This window comes from Macrobrachium nipponense, chromosome 10, assembly GCF_015104395.2.
Source record: "Macrobrachium nipponense isolate FS-2020 chromosome 10, ASM1510439v2, whole genome shotgun sequence".
In the NCBI taxonomy this organism is placed as follows: Eukaryota; Metazoa; Arthropoda; class Malacostraca; order Decapoda; family Palaemonidae; genus Macrobrachium; species Macrobrachium nipponense.
The window spans coordinates 73546866-73569733 of NC_087204.1; the positions used below are offsets into that span (position 1 = coordinate 73546866).

A 22868-nucleotide genomic window follows, 5' to 3' on the forward strand; every position below is an offset into this window, starting at 1 on the left:
TTGGTTGATCCAGATCAGTCATTACATTGTCCTGTTGATGTGTTGCTGTACCCGTGAAGGATCGACACCCTTTATTGAGTGTCGCTGCCTTTATCCACTGCAGACTGCCAATGCAGAAGCATCCAATGACACGTCTTTCTCCAAGTCTTGCGAGATCGTGAGAGACTTCTTTGCAGTTGGATAGTCCAGTGGATGGGTACATTTCACCACTCCGAAGAATATGTCGGACTTAAAGATAGATGAGGTCACATTTCAACCACATTTATATCTTTCTTCCTTCGGGTCTGCCCACAGGTCCTTGGAACCTCTTTTCCTTACACCGGTGGTGGATGCTAGCAGGTTGTTTTTGCTTACCTGGCTCCTTCAAGAGGACAAGTTGCATCTCGCCTATTGTGTGCGGTTCTAGAGGTAAGAAGGATGCGAGAGTAACTAGCCTCTCCACCTTCCCCTCCTTGCCTTTCTACTCCTTTTCCTTCAGGTTGAAGATAGGACTCGAACATACACTGGCTGGTCGGGCGACTGATGCGGTAAACTTGCACGTTGAGCTTCTTTTCTATTTTTCTTATCAGAATCACACAAGCAATCCCACTCCTTCCTCTAGCAAGGGGAGGAAGGAGACTGACAATAATGCAAACTCTTTCCAGAACTTTGCATTAATGCCCCCAACTCTAAATATTCTTCCCAGCCCGTTTTCGGATGAGTTACGATTGATTCCTCACTCATTTCGGAAAGGCCCAGAAGTCTGACTCTTGATCATGCAGCTCCTATACTCAGATCAAGTTGTCAGAGGCAGGGCACTCCTACTTGCTCTTACGACCAGGAGGAATAGCCCAGGTGTACAGAACTCCAGTCAGTTCTAGAGGCTCACTCACATTCCTCCCACCAGTCAGCGAGTCTTCCTTATGTCAAGAACCGAGGGTTGTATATCGTGTAGGAACAAATCACAATTTTTAAAATAAATTGTATTTTTCCTATATATACAAACCTGAGGTCCTTTACATTAATGCCCACCTTATGCCACCCCTCAATCTGAACCTGGGCTGAAAGGCAAAGTGGAGTGTTTGCCTCCTGGCAGGCTGGCCTACCCGCCTACCAGACGGTAGTTACTGTCTAACCACCTTGTTCAAGAATTTAACAGCCGTAATTCCAGTCTACACTGAAAGTAATTCCTTTAAAGGACTACAGGTTTGTATAGTCAGGAAAAATACGATTTATTTTAAAAATTGTGATTTATTCCTACATGATTTACATACAACCCTCAGTTCTTTACAAAATTTGGAGGGGGGTATACAGGGGTATATAGGGGTTCCAAACATTCGCGGGTTCTAACTATTCAGGGGGGGCCGTCTGGTACGCATCCCCTGCGAATACGGGGAGACCACTGTACAGCATTAGGATTTTGTTCAGGCGTTTTGCCAAAGCCTAGGTCGAGGCAGGTGTCTGGCTGATGATGGGACATAGGGGGTTACCAGTCTTGTGCATCTTCACGTTTCTATAAAGATACCTCAAGTTGTAATTTCCTTGGTTGGGTGGGAGGTGAGTTGCGTTCGTTGCGCCGTTTATTGCAGTGTTGATGCGGTTAGCATCCCGTTTGATGTCTTCAGTAGGGTTTCTGGTCAATCTCTCGAATTTAGAGGTGTCTGTCCAAGAGGATCTCCTGTCATGCCCAGAACTGTGCCATCAAACACCATGCCCTCACGCTCACCAACAGTACGTCGCGTGAAACGACATCGTAAAAAACACCAAGATAATGGGAAGAGCCCCTGATCAGTGACACCTATGCCTCCTTGATGCGTTATTCATTTTAGAACAAAATTCCCTCCTAAATACGACACAGGAACCCTTCATACTGCCCACCTTCCTCTTCTTAGGCCGTAGAAGCTTTCGAAGAGAGAAGTGGGGTGTCATCAGATGATGAATACAAAGACGATGACCCCTGTGAAAACTCACTGCAACATGGGAAGTGAGGGTTCTGTTTTATGGCAAGGGACTGCATTGATCAAGACACAAGGATGTACTTGACTATTCACCTAGGTGTTGCATGCAGTACCAAGCTCTGCATAACTAAACCAGACTGAAGAGCAAACTCATTGGTACTGATAAAGGCTCTTCTCGCCATCCAAGCACTCATGATAGCAAGCGCTCAAATTCATAAGAATTCCCACGCTCAGCGAGAAAACCTGAGTCATGCAAGACAATAATTGGGTGAGCCCTGTCTCACCCTGGTTCTCAGAAACATTATGAAGCCAAGCACTTGGCGAGCACCAACAAAACCAAGGGATCCAGGCGCTCTGCAAGACTTCTGATTATTGTAATAATTATCGGTAATACATACCTGTTACCCAAGTGTTTGGAAATCACATAAAACCAAATCACTCTGAGAACACCATGAATTCCAAGGAATTTGATAGCTAATCAAGACTCTTGATTTTTGTAATAACAATTATCAGGGATGTCCATCTTGCCTGAGTGTTTGGAAATTACAGAAAACCATAACACTCTGAGAATACCAGAAATTCCAAGGGATTTGTGCATTCAGCAAGATTCCCCAGTACACTGTAACAACAAATTAATATTGGGAATTCTCGTCTCGCCCGAGTGTTTGAAGATTATAAAGGACCAAACACTCAGAGAGTGCTAGAAATTCCAAAGAATTTGCCGTATATACTCATGTAAGACGCGATCTCGCATATCATGCAACCCCCAAATTTTCATCCTAAAACAATGATTTGAGCATGTATCTCATGTAACATGCGAGTTAAATTTTTGAGACCAAATTACAATAGGCTAAGCTCTTTTCTTCCTGTTTAACTATCCTATTTTCTAGTAAGGCTAACCCCTTTTCCCCCATCTCTTTATCTATCCCATCTTCTAGTTAAGTTAAAAGTATCATCAGTAATGTCATACTTTTTGTGTAAACGTATACAGCCAGAAACAGAGTGATTTGCTATGAACCGAATCCAATAACTACAGCAGCTTGCTTGAATTTCAACCATCATACAATAGTAAAAAAAGGGATTTTGGGCTCCCCGTATTTAGGGTCTTTTGATGAGGAAAAGGCTAATTGGAGGGGTTGCTGTGGTAGTGTTTAACACTCGCCCCAGTTTTATACCGACACCTTTTATATAGGTGAGCGAATCAGAGGCTTCTAACATGTCCAATTTAGCAGTTCTCTGGTATTATAGCAATATTTTACTAGAAATAGTGCTAAAGAAGACACATTTCACGGAGTGACACGGCTGAGCCCAGAAATTACCTAGTTATGTTACAAATGATGTTAAAAAGAATAGGACTGATATATTTTTAAATTACTATATCCCTATTCTCTATGGAGAAAAGATTGGCAAGGGCATGTACTGCTAAATTTAAGCTGCTACTTGTAGCTGAAGCTGAGGAAAGAATGTTAATCTGCTAATGACTATTATTGTGCATCAGCAACATGGAAACTTTGGTATAGCACCATTAAACTTAAATGTAGTAAATAGAATTTGAGAGAAATGTGTTTTAATCAAAACTATTTGGCATGAAAGAACACATTTTACTGTGTTCACTCCGATAAAAGATAAATTTGTAAAGCTTGTAGTATTGTGATGAAATCAAGTGAAAATATCAAACGCAATCTGTTTTTTATGCAATAAACATGCCCTCAGCACCATCTACTAACGAAAAAAATAACTAAATTTCGTTCACAACGATATGAATTAAAGTGATATTTTGACTTGAAAACACTTTGTATAACATAAAATAACCTTATTCCATATCAAAAGAGTATCTTGAGATTCATATATGCTAACTAGAAGGACGAAAATTGCTCTGATTTAACTTCAGTACAGCAAAATAAACTTGCCTCACAATCATCCTCAGTTGATTTCCAAACCAAAACATTGATTGCTATTTTTGTATTTTATAATACAACAATAGTAATATAAAAACATATACAAAACAGGTAGTTGTCGACTTAAGACCTATGCGAGTTACGTCTGATTGGCTTTAGTACCGCTCATAACGGGAAAATGGTGTATGATAGTTTTTTCCCCCAGCTTCTGCCTCTCCACACACACAGCTTGCTGTGCTGCCGCTGCTCACTCAGTGTAAACAGCATCCTGCTACCGTGCGCATCCTCCATGTCTGCTTACATATATCTTGTGTTTTAGATAATTTTTGTAAATGTCTGCCAAGAGGAAATTGTCTTTATCTACTCCTCAGCCTGCCAAGAAGGAAAGAAAGGTCATTGACCCGGACACAAAAATGAGAGTGATTAAACAGTTTGAAAGAGGAAAGAAAGTTAATGTGATTGCGCGTGATATGAAGTTATCACACTCTACTGTGTGAACAATTTTGAAAGACAAAGAAAGGATTCATGAAGCTGTGAAAGGTTCTGCACCCATGCGATCGACTGTGATTACAAAGCAACCTACCGGGCCTATCCATGAAATGGAAAAATTGTTGAACGTTTGGATGAAAGATCAAATTAAAAAACGAACATCGTTAAGCCTTTTTACCGTACAGACGAAGGCTAGAAGTCTGTCTCAGACTTTGAAGGAACGTGCCAGAGAAGAATACAATCAAGAATTTTTGGCAAGTGTTGGCTGGTTCAAGAGGTTCAAGAACAGATTCCAACTGCATAATGTTCGAGTGACTGGAGAAGCAGCGAGTGCAGATGAGGAAGGAGCTAGCAAGTTTGTAAAAAATCTGGATGAAATAATTACAGATGAACGATATCTTTCGGAGCAGATTTTTAATGTGGTACACAACGCATTTCATCCATACATATTATGAAATTTATGACGAAAAAAAGAAACAAGCAGTCCAGACAAAGCTCACCATGTTTATAAAATGAACAACTCCTCTCGCCACACCGAGCGTTGCCCCAGTTGATGATGCCGACGACCCACAGCCAAGCACCAGTGATGCCAGCAGTCAATAAGTTTTTAATTTTGAATTACTAGTTTTCTATTGTATTTTTGTATGTACATACGTATGTTTTTTTTTTTGCATCTGTATTTTATATTTTTGTATGTTTTCCACATTAAACCAATTGTACTGTAGCAAGCAGTTTGAGTCAAACCTGACAAACGTAGCAATAAGAAACAGTATGATGTGTAGAGAAATGGGTTTTGACTTGAACTTCACAAAAGTACATAATATATGACACAATGTGATGTGTAGAGAGATGGCACAAATGGTATAAAAATTTAAAGAAATCATAACAACTATGAAATATGATAGTATTAAAGAAAAATAAAAAGATTGCAAAATTAATTAACTAAAGCAGCTTGACATCGCTCAATCAGGTAAGTAATGCCGATGTTGGTCCAAATCTGATTCCCGTTTTGTGTCCAATTTTTTTTTTTTTCTATATCTTAATCAGAATGCATTGACCATCCAAATTGGCTAATAAATTACTAAATTGTACAGTATATGCAGTAGTATACTGTAGGCAAGGCTACTGTATTCATATATAGTATATGTACGATATATGTACGTACATGATAACATCATCATCATATGTATACGCAAGGCTAACTTGTTAAATGTTATCCAATTTCTCTTTGTACTGAATTTTCATAAGCAAATTTGCATTGAACCTAGAGAATTTGCTGAAATTAATAATGACTATGCCATATATGTATAAAGTATGCTGTGTAGTGTAGGCTTGGCTACCCTATAAGTAAAGATGGTACTGATTACCCTAGGGTAGGCTAGACTAGTCTAATATTTTTTCAGTAAATTAACATTGGCCAACTTACGTCCAAATCGATTTACGACCGGTTGGACGGAACCAATTGCAGTCATAAGTTGACAACTACCTGTATTATTGGATGCAATGAAGTAAAGCATAACTTTCTAAAAGATCCATGGAAAAGATGCATATTCATTAGGTTTGTATTTTATCAAATGATACTAGTAGTATGTGAATATTACTTACGCTAATTTTATATCATGTATAATGCGACCCCCTTGAAATTAGCTCCAAAATTAGGTCTTCAAAAGTCGCTTGGTATGCGAGTATATACGGTAAGTGCTCGGCAAGACCCCGAATTTTATCAAACGATCATGAAGACAGGGCCCCCTACTCGACTCCTGTAGAAATCGAGGAGGAACAGGCATATAAACCAATCCTATTTGCAAGCATTCAAGACTGGAATGTGAGTAAAATTCAACAGAATGTGCACTCGAGGCTCCCAAAATGCAAGAACCCATAAGAGACTGCAAAGTGAAATTCTTCCAAAGGACAGAAAGAGCCAGGGAGAACATAGTCTCCTAGTCTCCAGGTGTTCTAATCCTAAGAATGTAAACACCAGGATACATCCTGTTTACCTCGCCCCTCCAGGTGTAGCCATAGGAAGTAGAGGGACTAGGTGAGGAAGATTGGACGCTCTCACTTGCCTTGCTAGCAGAACTAGCAGAAGTGAGTCGTGGGTAGCAATCAACCTGGAGTGATGACTGCGACGCGAGTCTAGGAGAGCATTCTCAACCTGGAGAAACGCATTCCCGAGGAGAGTTACAAAACTCTTGCACGGCAAGAGAAACATACACCACCACTGAGACCAGTTGAGCGTGCACCTCACTGGTGAGGGCTGGTACCGTCCTCTGCCGCGTCACGGTCCTTGTCGAGGGACCCCCTACCATTCTTACAACATGCATGGTCCCGAAGGACTGTCACTGCAATCCTGGGTACCGAGGGATCATGGCGAGAGTGATCACTGGCAAGGAATGAGTCACCTGAGTAACTCACTCCTTTCTTCCACTCCATGCCTGAGTCGAGACAGTGATTACATCTTCTGTCCTATGCACCGTGAGATATTCCTCCGTGGCACAACCTGCTTTGTCAACTGCATATAGAACGGTAGCATTAGGCAGTGCCTCCCCTGTGTCTTCACTGCTGGAGGTTACCCACTATTCTTGTGAGTGAGAGGCTTTTATCGTGAAGTAGCAACAGAGATGGCGGGATACCTCAGACAGTCCTTTGCAGTGGTTTACCAAGGAAAGTGGGCCATCTTCTGTGGTTGGTGTCATAGACAGGGTATCTCTCTGGTCGGAGCCACGCTTCAGCAGGTCGTGGATTCCCTCGTCTTCCTTTGTCGAGAGAAACTCCGCTTTGTTTCAGCTGTGAAAGGCTATAGGGCCACGCTAGGCATAGTCTTGAGACTGAAGGGTATCGGTATCTCTTCCTCCTTTGAGATATTGTTACTCATGAGGAACTTCAAGAGGTCTCACCCACACAGGGATCTCAGGCCTCCTGCGTGGATGTGACTCATGTTGCAGAGCTTGACCCATGCACAGTACGAGCCCTTTCTGGAGTCCTCAGACAGGGATCTGATCCTCAAGACCATCTCTCTGCCAGCCCTGGCATACACAAAGAGACTTGGCAACTTCATGGTCTTTCTTTCGATGTAAAATACTCTAGGGGATGGGGATTTGGTCCTGGATTTCTTGCGAAGACTCAAAATCCAACAATCCCTGACGCTAAATTCAAGTCTTTTACCACCGCCTACCTAATTGACTTAGTTGGTGATGATCCAGAAGAGATGCTACTTTGTTCTGTTAGAGTGCTACAGCGCTATCTGAAGAGGACTTGACACCTCTGGCCTGAGTGTCAACAACTCTTCATTAGCACCGGAGGTTCCAAGGTTCTAAGAAAGAGGTGTCCAAGAACACTGCACAGTACACCCATATTCGTGGAGGATGGGTACAACCTCCCCCCCCACCTCCAAATAGCTAAAATCCTACAAATACTTACAACCCCTCTAAAAATGTTTAGAACTGCCTATTTTGATATTTGAAACAGAAAAATACTCTAAAAATTTGGATACAGTTATGGTTATACAGGCAGTCCCAGGTTATTGGGTCCCGGTTAATGGCATTTCAGTTTTATGGCACTTGTCTAGCGCCACAAAATTGGCGATTTATGGTGCCATAAGATGCCAAGCTCCGTTTAACGGGGCTGATAAAATTATGGCACCATAACATACCTAACAGAGGGACCATTAACTGGTTGTTGGCGCTGTAAATCGCCAAGTTTCGGTTAATGGCAGTTTTCACTTATCGGCACCCACCAGGAACAGAACCCCACCGATAACGGGGACCAGCTGTACCTGAGTTTTTTAATAGTTTTATCACAAGTGCATTTAGTCACAAAAATTATATGAAAATCCAGTAATTTGTGAATATTTTTGAGTGAAAAATACTGCAAATAGGCAAATTTTCCATGAATAATGTGTATAGTAATACAGTGGAATCCCGTATTCACGTTCTCCAGATTCGCTTACTCACACATTCACGGATTTCTCTTGGGAAAGTTTCCCTGCATTATATATTCGCAGAAAATTCGCATATTCACTGTATTTTTCTATGAGAAATATTCATAAATTCCTGGGTTTTTTTTATATCAGTTTCATCATAAAATGCACTTTTTGTGATAAAACTATTAAAAGTACTAAGTATAAAATTTTTTAATGGTTTTTTCTTGAGTTTTAACTAACAAAATAGGCTGTTGTCAGCAGCGTTTTAATAGGGGTTCCAACTATTGGCGGGTTCTAACTATTCACGGGGGGTGTCTGGTACGCATCCCTCGCAAATATGGGGGGGACCACTGTACCCTGAGCTTAATAGATTCGATTTGTACGAATTCACAATTAAGCGAACTTTTCATCAGAACCTAACTAATTATCATACAGGAGTTCTTCACAATAGCGCAAACATTTGCAAACAATCCAGAAACACTGCAAAACCCTGCAAAAGTGTTTATGTTTAATTTATTATACAAATTTTTAAATTTTAAAGCTTTTCTGTATAAAATATTTGTAAAAAATGTATTTTTTTTATTTTTGTACATGCATAAATAAGGGATTTTGACGTAGGAAAAATCTATTTCTGGGTGATTGGCTCGTGTCGCCCTATGAAATATCCTTAAGATCATTATTTCTAGGTAAAATTAATCTAAAATTACCAGAGAAAAACAAAATTAAGAAAATGTCAGTAAAACTGACTCGCTCACTCTATAAAAGAAGTGTCGGTATGGGAATATAGGCGAGTGGGATCACTACCACGAGTCATTTACCATTTAGACCTTCCAACATAAAATCCCCACCAGAGAGAGCTGATACTAAAGGGTGATGCGGCCGCTACTACTACTACTACCGACGCCACGGACAGCAGCGCCCCTAGCGGTCATCCTTAATCTATGAACATCTTGTCCTGAAGGGTGGGAAAAAGAAAACAGGGTGGGTTTCATAGGGCGACACGAGCCAATCACCCAGAAATAGATTTTTCCTACGTCAAAATCCCTTTTCTGGGCTCAGCTCGTGTCGGCCTATGAAATAGTACCAGAGAAACAGACAAGATGGGAATAAGGACAAATGAAACCCAATAGTAAAAAAGAGATATATAAGTGAATCAGGGACATTACAGTATACAAACAAAGTACTTAAAGCTAACTTATCCTAAACAATGGCATGATAAAGAAAGCAATCAATATAAAGTACTTAAAATTAACTTATATTAGACATAGAAATACATAATAGTGTAATGGCAAAAACAATAAAGAGTGATTCACTTAATTAAGATATTTACAAAATATACAAACTCATTGTGTTCTACCCTAGCATAAAAATAAGGGTAGAAACACTGAAGTACATTATATGTACATAACGTGGATGTCCCTAGCAAAAAAATAAGGGACAATCCACCAATATGATTCTAGCGGCTAAGGCTAGAGTATTCCGAGTAGCATGGCAATAGGGTGAGGCATGTTGGACGAGGTAGGTAGAAAGGAGACCTGGATCTATACTACAACTACTATGCAGTATCAGGAGAAACAATGTTTCCCGCTGGTACTGCAGAAAATTTTAAAGATTCCAAGGACTTCAGGTAATGACGTTTAAAAACTGTCGGTGATTTCCATCCAGTATACTTTTTAAGATCCTCAAAGTTTCATATGTTGGGAAGTAATTAATTGAGGTGGCTACTCCTCTGATGTCATGTGCTTTTGGGAATGAGTCAGGGTTGGCTTGTTTAATGAAGTAAAGGATCTGTTGTCTGATTCCTTTCACTGATAAAGTACCACCTTTTTCTCTCATAAAGAGAGAACCTGAGGATCTAGAGGATGTACGAGATAGAAAGGCTCTTAAAGTTAATACTGGGCAGAGAGAAGGATCTTGCGGGAGTGGGATGACCTTCAGGGGGCCCACCTTGCAAGAGGATCCTCATTTTTTGCTAAAAAGCTACGATCCGGGGAAAGTAGAACTTCTCCTGAGGGGAGAAATTCCACATGACCCGCATCTCTGGATAGAGCCGACAGTTCTGAAATTCTGGCTCCTGAAGCCAGGCTTAACAAAAATAACGTCTTTCTAAGGAGCATAATGAATGTACAAGACGAGTTGTCAGTATCTGAGGCTAGTTTGAGGACATCATTTAAGAACCATGAAACTGCAGTAGGCCTTTGAGAAGGTCTGAGTCTAGCACAGGCTTTGGGAATAGACGTAAAGTAAGATTCTGTTAGGTCTATCTGGAAACCCAACTGAAAGATTTTCTTCAAAGCCGATTTATTAGTAGTGATAGTGCTAGCTGCTAAACCTTTTTCAAACAAGGACCTGAAAAAGGATATAGCTAAATTAACTGTCATGGTTGTAGTGTTTGATTCATTCAGGAAGGATGCTAATTTTTTAACCGCTGAGTCATATTGCCTAATAGTTGACTCTCTTTTGTCTGATTCTAGAAAGAGGATGTTTTGTGGATCAATATTAGCATCTTTTTTAGCCGCAAACTTCATGAAGTCCATAAAGTTAGGGTCTGGAGAATTCCTGAGGAAGCGAACACAGTCCTCATTTGTACTGATTGTGACAACTTGGGATTGGGAATCCGTTGAGGTCGAAGACCCAATTCCAGAAGCAGCGGATACCAGTTGCTTTTTGGCCAGTCTGGAGCAATCAGAGCTACTAGTCCCTTGAAAGTCCTCAGCTTGCTCAAGACTTTCAGAAGAAGATTCACTGGAGGAAATATATAGATTTTCCTCCATTGATTCCAATCTAACGACAGGGCGTCCGTGGCATAGGCCAGAGGGTCCAGGTTGGGGGCCACATAGCAAGGGAGCTTGTGGTTCGCTTGTGAGGCAAAGAGATCTACTTGTAAGCCTGGGACTCTCCGGCATATCCACAGGAATGACCTGTCGTCTAGGGACCATTCTGATTCCAGAGGGACTGACCGGGATCAAATCGTCTGCTATCATTTCTTACCCCCGCCAGCGTGAGTGGCGGACAGATGCCATCTGTGTTTTTTCTGCTAGCGCAAAGATGGCTATCATGACATGATTCACGTGTTTGGATTTGGACCCTCCTCTGTTGATGCAATGTACTACCACTGCACTGTCCAAAACTAGTCTTAGATGAGACTTCTTCGGGGGAAGGAGTCTCTTCAGAGTAAGAAATACTGCCATTGCTTCCAGGACGTTTATGTGAAGCTGGCGGAACTGAACTGACCAAGTCCCCTGAACTTGTTTGAATTGAGAATATCCCCCCCATCCGGACAGGGAGGCATCTGTGTGAATGGTTAACACTGGAAGGGGATATTGAAGGGGTACTAATTTGGCAAGATTCTTCACTTTTGTCCATGGACGGAGCTGATTGCGAAGGATCTGTGGAATTACTGACAACTTGTCTCGAGATTTGACATTTGCTCTCGATCGCCAAACTCGATTTATATCTTTCAGCCTTGCTTTCAGGAGGATGTCTGTCACTGATGCAAACTGAAGAGAACCCAGGATTCTTTCCTGGTTTCTCCTTGATGTTTGTTTGCATTTGAGAAATTGTTTCACAGACTTGGCTATTTCTTTTCTTTTGACCACTGGAATTGACAGATTGTGGGAAGACAAATCCCATTGGATTCCTAGCCACTGAAAACGAGACTCCGGGGTGAGTCTGAATTTCGTTTTGTTTATCTGGAACCCCAGATGTTCCAGAAATTGAACTACCTTCTTCGTGGCTTTGAGACATTCCTCTCCTCGACCGTTGGTGCCCAGATCAACCAATCGTCGAGGTATGCTGCTACCATTATCCCCTGAGTTCTCAACTGTTGAACTACCACTTCTGCTATTTTCGTGAATACCCTGGGGGCTACATTCAGACCGAAGGGCATCACTTTGAATGAGAACGACTGATTTCCTAGTTTGAAGCCTAGGAATGGACGGAAGTGTCTGGCTATAGGGATATGATAGTATGCGTCTGTAAGATCGATGGAGGTTGTGACGGCCCCACGGGGAAGTAAGGTCCGTACCTGCGAGATGGTGAGCATTTTGAACTTGTCGCAACGAATGAAAAGAGTTAGCTTTGACAAGTCTAAGATTACCCTTCTTTTTGTTGAGCCTTTCTTTGGCACGCTGAATAAGCGACCTTGAAATTTTAGATGCTTGACTCTCGCAATAGCTCCTTTCTGAAGGAGTTCCTCCGCATAATCTGTCAATTCCTTTGATGGTACTTGATAGAATGATTTGATTGGAGGAGGATCTTTGATCCAACTCCAACGCAATCCTTTGGACACGATGCTCTGTGCCCATTTGCTGAACCCCCACCTGTGACGGAAGAGGAACAGCCTCCCTCCTACCTGGAGAGCCTCACTGTTGTTGAGCGGGTTGACCTCCGCGCCCTCCTCTGAAGTGCTTACCTCTTGCAGCTCTTCCTGTGCCACGTTGGCGAAAGTGGCCCCTCGCCCTGCTACCCCTGGAGAACCTATTAAAGGTTGGGTAGGCCTGGCTTTCATACATAGAATTGAAGGCCGGCGAGACTGCATAAGAGGTGGAAGGTTGACTTTGAGGAGACAACAGGAGAATGGGCTGTGTCTGCTTCGAGGTTGATGGCTGTCCCTGTTGTGTAACTGGGACGGCCTGAACAAATTGCTGTTGCTGCTGTTGCTTCTGGTAAGGTTGGAACCTTCTACCTGTCTTCTTAAGCTTCTTACCAGCAGCAGGGGTGGTCTCTTGTTTCCTCTTGGAAGAGATGCCCCATCTGGCTCTAAGGCTCTGGTTAAGCCTAGCAGCCTCGTGGTGCACCTCATTCACAGAGGCCTCTGGGAAGAGGTCCGCACCCCACATGCAGGAAGCTAAGAGTCTATTAGGCTCATGCCTGATAGTTGCCTCCTGCAAGACATGCTTTCGGCAGTTCCTTCTGGCTAGGAAGAAGTCAAAAGCATCGGCTTGGACCGTCTGGAGCTGTGACTTAGCCAGTATCTTGAACAATGGTTCTGTGGCGTAAGACAGGGCAGCCATTTCCGTAATGATCAGGGAGTTAAGAGACCTCCCAAATCTTGTACGGGCATCAAACTCTGCCTGAATAAGGGTATCAGGCAGTCTTGGAAGCTTCTCGCCAAACTGATCCATTGCGCAGTCTGGCTTTAGCTTACCTACTGAGAACGTGGCAGGTAAGTTCTCCCACAATTCTCCAAAGGCAGGGAAGAGTGGAGATGTAGATTCCGCTTCCCTCAACTGTGGCATGGGCTCGTCCTTGAGGACTGCCTGAAGAGTCGCTTCTACTACCTTGGTAGCAAACGGAAGAGAAGCCTCCTCCTCCGTAGCGAAGATAGTAAATGGACTCTTGAATGCTTGGAGTTTGGTGTTGGTACATTCCCAATCCTCCAGGCAGTGAACCCATTCCCGCTGTGCATGATCCCTACTATACAGCACAGTCTCTCGGGAGATCTCATCCTCTAGTGAGAGCAGCAAACGGTCAGGCCTAGCATACCCAATGAAAGGCTGAGTCAGTCCGGGAGGATAGAACTCGAAGTCCTCAATCCTTCGAGTTCCACACTCCGGGATAGAAATCATGCCGTCCTTGAAGGGGGCATAAGCGGCCACTCTCCATGGGTTATCCATGGAGAAGGCTGGTAGGGATTCGTAAGGAGGTAGCTGTAAAATACCAGTACCTGCTACAGGGGAGCTTGGCTGAGGAGCCTGGTTAAGACCAGCAAAGCGGTCGTCGTGATCTCTAACTCGGTTAGAGAGATCTTGAATAGACTGACCGAGCTGTTAATGGTGTTTGACAGCTGTGCAAAACATCTGTTCAAACTTAGAGCCAAGAGAGCCAACCATCTCTCCCACTTGTTGCATCACAACTGCTGAAAAAGTGGTGGGATCAAAGGAGCTCGGTCCCGCCACCCCAACAGGAGTTACCGGAGTAGATCCGGTAGATGCCGGAGAAGGCGTTGGCTCGGCCGGAGCGCGAGCCTTCTCCTTAGAAGCCTTGCTTCTAGAGCTCTTAGAATAGGAAGAGCTAGGCTTTGCTTTCACCGCGTCAGCGTAGGAAGTCGTAGACTTCCTAGCTGAAGAAGACGACGACTTCTTAGAAGTCGTCTTATGCAGTGTCTTCTGTTCTCTCTGTCCCTTCACCTTCGGGGTGGGGGGGGGGGGGTACAGAGAGAGCGGGAGAGCGAGCAGGGATCTCAGATCCCGTGAAGCCTTGGAATGAAGAGGAAGAAGGGACAGGGGAAGAAGATCCAGGAGCACCCAAGGAAAGACCTTGGGCGCCCGACACACCTACCTCAACCAACAAATCCTCTGCCCTACCGCCATAGGCTCAATATTCAGGTCCAGGTTGGCCACATCTGGGACCGGCTCCTGCGTAGAGACGGACCCGAACGCCTGCTGCACCTCCTGCTGAATAGAGGCTATGAGTGGGGCTGCCGAGATGGGATCCACGTAACCGGTCGCCTTGCCACCGGGAAAGATCTGGACGGCCAGCTTCTTATCAAGTATATAAGGCTGGCCCTTGGCGGCGTTCTTCCCGAAGCCGCCCACCCAAGCCTTCAGGGTTGCCAGGGCGACTTCCTTCACGGCGGCAGCCTGAAAGAGAAGGCGATATGAAGCTTCTAGCGGCGGAGATACGGTTTAAAGAAGCTTAAAACTAAGAGTTAGTAGGTGATAAGACCAAGAAAAGTCCAGGAGTAAACTTACCCCACCCAAAAGCTGACTAACGAGGTTGTAGCAGATGGTGCAAGCTTCCGGGTGCCAAACGATCAGTCCATTGTGGTTGGTGGCACACGGGGCGTGGGTCCTACACTCTTCATGGGCGCAGGGGTCGTACAACGTCGCGTTGCAACCTGGGACCTGGCAGTTGGTAGCCTGTAAGTGGAGAGATACATGAGTATCAGGTGCACACTTACAGCCTAACAAATACTCCGCTGCATGCCGGAGCATGTAAGTTAGATTAAACCAGAGCCCCGCCGTAATACGTGTGGTAACTAGGCGGTTGGAGTTGGTCTAAGGCTACGCCGGAGACAGGAAAAAGATTCCAACCAGGAGTGGTGAGGAGCCATGAAACCACGACGGAGAACGACGGAGATAGTAGATAAAATAAATTAAAACTAAAATTCTCCGTAATATTAAGGGTATATCCGTATATATACTAGAAGAGTGCCCGGGTAAGGAGCAAGCTCTCCTCCGGTAGCGGAAAACAGGATATAGTAGGCAAGCAACAGACCACTAGAAATTGTCCACCCCGCCCACTGGCGGAGCCAGACGGACCTATAACCGAAAGGGCCCCCGGCTTCAGCGGAGGCTCCGTCCGTTAAGGTAGGGGAAGGGTGGGACTGAGGCAATAGAAGAGTGCCCGGGTAAGGAGCAAGCTCTCCTCTGGTAGCGGAAAACAGGATATAGTAGGCAAGCAACAGACCACTAGAAATTGTCCACCCCGCCCACTGGCGGAGCCAGACGGACCTATAACCGAAAGGGCCCCCGGCTTCAGCGGAGGCTCCGTCCGTTAAGGTAGGGGAAGGGTGGGACTGAGGCAATAGGAGGGGGGTGCCCCCCCCCCCCCCCCCCCCCCCGTGCCCGTCGCTACTATTACCCACTCGGTAACCCGGTGCCCGAGACAAGTGGTCGCCCTAAACCCCAGCTGGTAGGGAGCTCCAGGCCTCCTCAGAGAGAGAGGGAGGTAGGCCACTGTGGTTGTCATGGCAACCAAGGAGATCCACCAGACCCCTCCCTATACCTGGTAGGGAGGGAAGGGGAAGGGTAAGGTGCTAAGGGACACGTGATCGCAGGTGGCCTAAGCCGCGATAGCAACACAACCACAGAGGGGTCACGTGAACCAGACTGTACCAACACATGGCACAAGCACCTAGGCTAGCCTAACACCCTAAATAACACTGATAATACATCGTAAAGGAGGAAAAGACACTATTAGTAAAAGAGAAAGAAGCCCAGGAGGAGGCAAGCTGTTCCGAAGAACAGTTGACTACTCGGAGCCAGCGGTAGCCGATGAAGGGCAAGAGCTGGGATGCTGGGCCAGAAACACGGTATAGCCCTAAATACCAAACTAAGAGAAAATGGTAAAAGGGCTGTGTCCTAGCTATAAAAACGATGTAATAAAACGATGAACGTAAATATAAAAAGCCCATAAGCATAAGATGTCCCAGTATGGGAGACCGGGAAATCTTAACACGAGGCGGCACACGGCCGCCACGAGTCAACCGGGAGACTGTATATGACCTATAAAAAGGAAAATACTGGTCCCTGGAAGACTAAAATACTAGAAAATACTACTTATGAGGCACTTAACTTAGCTGAAGCAATAGCAGCACGTTCCATCGTAATGGTTGAAATAAATCCGGGAAAACAACACGAAGAGGAAAAATGCACTCTAGTGCTGTGAAGCTAATGATTAAGGATGACCGCTAGGGGCGCTGCTGTCCGTGGCGTCGGTAGTAGTAGTAGTAGCGGCCGCATCACCCTTTAGTATCAGCTCTCTCTGGTGGGGATTTTATGTTGGAAGGTCTAAATGGTAAATGACTCGTGGTAGTGATCCCACTCGCCTATATTCCCAAACCGACACTTCTTTTATAGAGTGAGCGAGTCAGTTTTACTGACATTTTCTTAATTTTGTTTTTCTCTGGTAATTTTAGATTAATTTTACCTAGAAATAATGATCTTAAGGATATTTCATAGGCTGACACGAGCTGAGCCCAGAAATGTAGATAGTGGATATATGTACTTTTCTGGGCTCAACCTGTGTCGCCCAGTGAAGTTCCTATAGCACTCATTTCTAGTTATAAATAAATGCTAAATATACCAGAGAAAAAGCCATATGGAATGCCAGAGTTACTACCTCTGGCTCGCTCACCCTCAAAGGGTGTCGGTATAGCATCGGGGCGAGTGGAAGCCATTATCACAGATACTTCACCAAATAGATCTCTCCTCTCTCAAAATCCCCCTCTGCAGAGGTGCCATTGCAACAGCTACCTTCCGCTCGCTACTACTACTGCCTCTGCCAAGAACGCCATTCCTTCAATAGCACTCGAAGCGTTAACGCGTTTGTTTTTGCTGCAAGGTATTTTGTGATTTTTGGAAGTCATCATGTCTTCAGACCTTTAAGAAGCATCTTCATCTAAGTTGAGTATATTATTTGTTGACTTTGAACGTGGTTAGGCAACTATGCATCAAGTATGGTGTTGTTTAATAATGAAGCGTTTGCATGGGAGCCGAGCGTATCGCTGCTCCCGAGTCGGCCTTTTGGATGTATTGTAGACCGCGTACTTAATCATCTTAACTTTTTATTGCGGTGTATATTTTATATTCACTTTTTTGGACATCACAGTATACGTTACTGTTGTCGTGAAATTTTACCATTTCACTCCTGATGGGTACCGATAGGTTGGTGTATCGGTTTGAACCATTACATTATTTAGCCTCTTTAGGGGGTTTCCCTCGTTTATCATCAGTCCTTCAGGAGCGATTTGGTTCCCTCACGAGAGTGCGGTGATATTTTTTCAATCCTACGTCATGCGCGAGTATTGTGTTTGAGGCGACCTAGGCTAGGCTAGTGATACACCATTTTAGTTGTGGGAGGTAAAGGAAACCCTCATTTATTTGTGGTGCTCATGCATGTAGTGTATGTGGTATTATTTATTTTATTATATTATAATATATTGCTAATTGTATTTTGATGAGGTTTGTAAGTCCTACACGAATATCTACCTACTCTAGCCTACCTGACCAGATCTAGGCTAGGTTTTGGAAGGTAGGCTAGGCGGTTGAGAGTACTTCTCGCTACCTATAGTTGGTACTAGTCCTGGCTAACCTGACCAGACTTGACATATTAGTTTTGGAGGGTGATCCATTACTAGAGAGTTCCTCTCTTGTTACGTAATGCCTCTCTTGTTACGTAATGTAGGTGCTAGGCCTATCTTACCTGACCAGGTCGATATATTTGATTTTGGAGGGTTAGGTTAGGCTCTAGAGTGTCCTCTTTCGTGACGAACTTGTAGGCGCCAATCCTAGGCTACCTGACCAGATCGAGGTATCCGATTTTGGAGGGTTAGGCTAGGCTCGTAGATGGGCTTGCCTTTATTCGTCGGTACTTCCAATAATTCCTTATCAATAAATTTTGTAAAGTATAGCCTTGGCCGTTACCTCCTTTAGGGTGGCAGTTGGCCTGCCGTCTTCTGCCCCTTTAGTAGTAGGCTATTTCACGGCTTCTCGGAGGGTGGTAATCACCTGACCGGTTGCTATTGCCAGGCGATTACTAGTTTACCTTTCTCCTCCAGGCTCTTCCTTCCGTTCCGGACTCGTTCCGGCGGTGCTTCGTTAGCTCGCTGACCAAGTAATCCTATTGGTGAACAGCAGCTGGAGCGTTGAGCACTGTTCCGAGGGATTAGTCGGAGGAGGTTAAGGATTAGAAGATTATGTAGTCTCTGTTGGTATGTCTCTGGGCCTGTGTTTATTCCGGCGAGGTGTGGTCTACCATCACATTCGCCAGGATGTTATATGCCGGAGTTCTTAGTACCGCTGTTCCTGCCGCTCTGTTTTCTGTATTTCTCTGCTGTTATCGCTGCTTCCCCACTCCGGTGGGGGCAAAACTAGGCTTAGAGAATGCGTTTCCAATTGACTTGGAATTGCTACTCTACTCCGGTGCGATCAGACTCAGGGTTAGGTTTTACCTTGTTTCCCTGTTCTGCTCATATCAGGCCAACTCTGCCGGTCATAGCTTATTGCGATAACGAGATTATGGATTCCGGAGCAGGCGGAGACATTCAGAGCTTTAGTGTTAAGTAAAATTTTATTTAATTGTTGATGTTTACCTTTAGCTGGTTTTAGTAGAACTAGTCTAAGTGTACACATACCGCTGGAATTAACTCCGGCGGAACTATTTTGACGATACTCATGTATCAATTCCAACTTACAGATGGTACGCTGTCTGGAGTTGGGGTGCGCAGCCGTTCTCCAGTAACTGTGTGGGCAAGAGGTCTGCCGATCTCATGCCAGCTGTGCGGTGCAGGTTGACGACCTCTTAGTCTGGCATCCAGACGGCTGCAAAGTGTGTTACGCTTTGGTGGGGAATGTGACTAATGAGTCGGTAGGAACTATCCTCACCTCAGTAATGTAGGAGGTGGCAGCCATCAGTCTGCATCGCGAGCCAATGACCGTCGACCCACAGGAAGAAGGTAGGGAGGTAAGTGAGGCAGGTGGCTTTAGATCTAAAACACTTGCTTTTAGCCCAACTCCTTCTTCCTCTTCCTTTCAGGGCTTCTCGAAGTCCATGATGCTTGGAGATAGGTCGGGTTCTGTGATCCCCAAGGTGAAAACCCTGAAAAAGAAGCCCCTGCCGAAGGCTGCCAGACCAGCTAAGCCTTCTCCGGCGGGCTCCGCCAGGTCGTCATTGGCCCCAAAGCCTTTGGCTTCCTTGGCAAAAGCTACTCCCCCGCCTAAGGGGTCTAAAGCCAGACCGACGGAGTCCGGCTTCGACCCTGATGCCTTCGCTAATCTTCTCATGGAGAAGATGGGCAGTATTGTGGACTCGAGACTCCAATCGATGTCCTCTCAGCTCGCCTCGGGTTTAGAGACATCGGGGCAGTCCATCCTGTCTCTGGCTCAGAGACTACAGACTCAGGAGAGCTTGCTGGCCAGACTTATCCAGTCCGGAGGCACACAGCAGTCCTTTATTGTGCCGGATGCATCTAAGCTCCCGCCATTCGAGGACAACAACCCATGGTGGTTGGCGCTGCATGCTCCCTTTTCAGATGGCATGCTGACAATTGAAGGCTGCGGAACCCGTCCCGTGGAAGATTATGAGTTCTTCCTGGCGAACCTCCAATTTCCCTTCCCAGGCTACGCTCGGTTAACCTAGGAAGCGTTTGTCAGGGTAGACAGGGTCCCAAAGGAGACTGATCTATCCTAGGGATCAGGCATAGTCGGCATGTGTCCGCAACCTTTCGGAATGGGATTGCGTCAACACCAAGTTGACGCCACACAAAAGTTGCTACACCATGGTAGGGTATAACATCTCGACCCCTTGCACATCTAAGATCGCGGAGTTAACTCTGCAGGCAGGAATGGAGGAGAAGCCAATGCCTCAGCTTCGAGAGACAGAGCCTACCTCTCTGCTCTTTCCCGGAGATTTGGAGTACTAGGTGGGCGCTCCGGAAACGTTCACAGCGGCACTCCGACCTCCATTTGTACTCGGGGTGGGAACTTTCTCCCCCCAGGTGAGCGGGAACCCCCTATATAACCAGACCTTTGCCTCCTCAGGTGTGACTGCCGCCGCGGTTGGAGACCTTGAGCAGGTCTGGCACTCGCTAGGGCTTTCGGGCACACCAAGCTTTCAGGGGCTGCTGGATCACCTGGCTGCACCAGTGACCCATGGCCCAAGTGGTTGGAGAAGACTACGAGGGGTCTGTCGGGGTTCCTCCTGTGGAAGGAGGAGGATCTCGGGAGGGTTTCTTCCTGGATGGATTTGACGGTTCATCTCCTCAGGATGCAATCACTCCCGAGGTCCAGAGGTCGTTTGCAGAGGTCATTGCGCTGCTTCGTCAGCACAACCGACCTCGGGGAAGGATCGGTGCTCCCTCCCTCTGAGCCTCCATCGAGGCTGGAGTCTTTCTGGGGGCCTAAGAAGGAACCCAGGACGACGGTGGGTCTACCCCGGTCCTCCTTGGGCGACGGTGTGCTTGGCCAGGTGAACTCTCTTGTCTCCGAACAGGAGGGATCGCTTAGGTCCGGCAGGTCGACCAAGCATCTTCCCCCTCCTCTACCACGACGACAGCAATTCTACGTGCCATTGGAAGACCCGCTGCCGCCCAAGCAGGTTAACCTGGAGATCTAACTCCGGGTGTGCCTCTTTAACATCTGCTGTCTGAGAACCTGTGGTTCACGCAGCAAGAGGCACAGGCCTTGGAAGCGACTGCCATGGCAGCATTCCAAGCAGTCTCCTGGCTGGATCTGTGGTCCCTCACAGTGTTGTGTCCAGAGTTGCGGCCTCCTCAGGACACATCACTCCTGAAGGGGACCCGACATTTGGGAGACTGTGTCAGTCTGGAGGTAGGGCTATCTCCTACCTCACCCACCAGACAGCCAACCTGTGGGCTAACCTGGTCCTGAGATGTCCGGACGCAGTCCTCGCTCGAGTGACCAGGGCGGCAGGGCGTGAGGCAGCGCTGGGTCTAAGGAATGGACCGTTTCTGGGTTCCACCTCCCTCTTCCCTAGAGAGATGGTGGACGCTGTGGTGGAACAGCTGCGCACTGACGACAGTGACCGCCTAGTACACCAGGCAGTCTTGAAGGCTTCTTGGCAGCCTCGAGTCACTGCGGCCAAGCCTCGGAGCTTGGCTAGCTCTTCCAAGACGTCTTCCTTGTCGAAGTCGAGAGGAAAGACCCAGCCTTCGACTTCTTCATTAAGGAACGACCGTCAGCCCTCCTCCCAGACCTCCTTTTCCCTAGGAGGATCCGGGAGGAAGAAGTCAAAGAAGGGGAAACGCTAGGGACGGCGTTCCCCCTCATCTGCTGTCAGAAGTGGGGGGGTGCCTGGCGAGCCATTGGGCAACTTGGCAGCGCTACAGAGCCGAGACCTGGATAGTTGATGTCTTTCGGGAGGGATATTTACTACCCTTCGAGTCGCGGCCACCCCTCACTTCACACCCGGTCCATCTGCAGACGTACGTTCCCGGTTCGACCAGGGACGTGGTGCTTCGGCAAGAAGTAGAAGCCATGCTGAGCAAGAGAGCTGTGGAGGTCGTGCAGGATCAGTCACCGGGCTTCTACAGCCAACTTTTCCTGGTGGAGGAGTCGTCGGGGGCTGACGCCCGGTGATAGATCTCTCTCCCTTGAACCGATTTGTTCGCCAGACTCAGTTCACGATGGAAACGGCACGCTCCGTGCTCGATTCCATCAGGGAGAACAACTTCATGCTTTCGGTGGACCTGAAGGATGCGTATTTCCAAATACCCATCCACCAGTCCTCCAGGAAGTACCTCCGCTTCATCCTCGACAGGACGGTGTACCAATTCAAGGCACTTTGCTTTGGTCTCTCAACCGCCCCACAGGTGTTCACGTGAGTGTTCACGCTGGTGTCAGCTTAGGCCCATTCAGCCGTGATACGTCTTTTGAGGTATTTCGATGATTGGCTGGTCCTGGCAAGCTCCCGCTCGCAGTTGCTGCAGGACAGGGATCGACTCCTTGAATTCTGCTGCGATCTGGGGATTGTGGTGAACTTCGAGAAGTCAGATCTCGAGCCCAAGCAGAGGATGAAGTACCTGGGCATGCTGATCGACTCGGTAGCAGGGTGAGTCTTCCCCGCAGACTCGTGGATCAGCAGGTTCAGGGAGGCAGCCATTCTGTCTGATTGTTCTGTCTGATTTGCAAGGTGATCAGCAGGGTGCTGGTCACCAGCAATCTTCAGATGATTCTGGTGGCACCCAAATGGTCTTAGGCCGTTTGGTATCTGGACTGGACCTGGTGGCTCTTCTCGCTGAGGCACCGCGAGAGATTCCCCCATGGCGCAACCTCCTGTGCCAACCACACGTCGAACGGTACCACCAAGTGGTTCGGTCCCTGTCTTTTCACGGCTGGCGGTTATCCACCATCTCTTGCGAGTGAGAGGCTTTTCTCG

At 46.2% G+C, this 22868-nt stretch overlaps 1 protein-coding gene across 2 annotated transcripts in view; it reads left to right on the forward strand.

Annotated features, from left to right (window-relative positions):
* Positions 1-22868, forward strand: part of LOC135223699 (peptidyl-tRNA hydrolase 2, mitochondrial-like) — a 137511-nt gene that overhangs the window by 97533 nt on the left and 17110 nt on the right. The gene's annotated exons all lie outside the window — the stretch shown is intronic.